We start from the raw sequence: 1,294 nt of genomic DNA, 5'->3' as shown, positions 1-1,294 counted from the left end.
TTTTCAAAATCAAATCTTTTCTAAATGTTTTTCAAACCATATCTTCTCAATCACATCTTTTTTTTTTAAAAAACCAATCATATCTTCTTAACCACATCTTTTTCAAAATAATTTTCAATCAAATCTTCTTGATTTCTAATTTCAAAATCTTTTTCAAAAATCATTTTATTTCTTTCCCACTTTCATTTTCGAAAATTAAGTAATGTTTTTCAAAAATGTTTTCAAATTTCTTACTTAATTTTCGAAAATCACTTCCCTTCTTCTCACATCCTTCTATTTATGGACTAACATTATCCCTTGATGCAAAATTCGAACTCCATCTCCTTTGATAAGTTCAAATTTTCTACTTCTGTCTTCTACTCTTCTTTTCCTCTGACACTTCAAGAAATCTCTATACTGTGACATAGAGGATTCCACATTTTCTTGTTCTCTTCTCTTTCATATGAGCAGGAGCAAAGACAAAGGCATTCTTGTTGAAGCTGATCCTGAACCTGAAAGGACCTTGAAGAGAAGGCTAAGAGAAGCCAAAGCACAACTCTCTTTAGAGGACCTGACCGAACTCTTCAAAGAAAAAGAACACATGGCAGCCGAAAACAACAACAATGCCAACAATGCAAGGAAGGTGCTGGGTGACTTTACTGCACCTACTCCCGACTTCTATGGGAGAAGCATCCCTATCCCTGCCATTAGAGCAAACAACTTTGAGCTTAAGCCTCAACTAGTTTCTCTAATGCAACAGAATTGCAAGTTTCATGGACTTCCATTGGAAGATCCTCATCAGTTTTTAGCTGAGTTCTTGCAAATCTGTGACACAGTCAAGACTAATCGGGTTGACCCTGAGGTCTACAGACTTATGCTATTCCCTTTTGCTATAAGAGACAGAGCTAGGACATGGTTGGACTCTCAACCTAAAGAAAGCCTGGACTCTTGGAAAAAGCTAGTCAATGCCTTCTTAGCAAAGTTCTTTCCACCTCAAAAATTGAGTAAGCTTAGAGTGGAAGTCCAAACCTTCAGACAGAAGGAAGGAGAATCCCTCTATGAAGCTTGGGAAAGATACAAACAATTAATCAGAAAGTGTCCTTCTGATATGCTTTCTGAATGGAGCATCATAGGTATTTTCTATGATGGTCTCTCTGAACTGTCCAAGATGTCTTTGGATAGCTCTGCAGGAGGATCTCTTCATCTGAAGAAGACGCCTACTGAAGCTCAAGAACTGATTGAAATGGTTGCAAATAACCAATTCATGTACACTTCTGAAAGAAATCCTGTGAACCATGGGACTAGTCAGAAGAAA

The 1,294-nt window shown here is 37.2% G+C and overlaps 1 non-coding gene across 1 annotated transcript; it reads right to left on the bottom strand.

Moving 5' to 3' along the window:
• Nucleotides 1–985: 985 nt before the first annotated feature.
• Nucleotides 986–1,093, bottom strand: LOC127747935 (small nucleolar RNA R71). The gene has a single exon (XR_008009881.1). It is a non-coding gene; the product is annotated as a small nucleolar RNA R71 (small nucleolar RNA).
• Nucleotides 1,094–1,294: the final 201 nt, after the last annotated feature.

Source organism: Arachis duranensis, chromosome 5, assembly GCF_000817695.3.
Source record: "Arachis duranensis cultivar V14167 chromosome 5, aradu.V14167.gnm2.J7QH, whole genome shotgun sequence".
Classification (NCBI taxonomy): Eukaryota; Viridiplantae; Streptophyta; class Magnoliopsida; order Fabales; family Fabaceae; genus Arachis; species Arachis duranensis.
The sequence above is the reverse complement of the archived record's forward strand: the minus strand, read 5'-3'. Positions and strand labels throughout refer to the sequence as shown.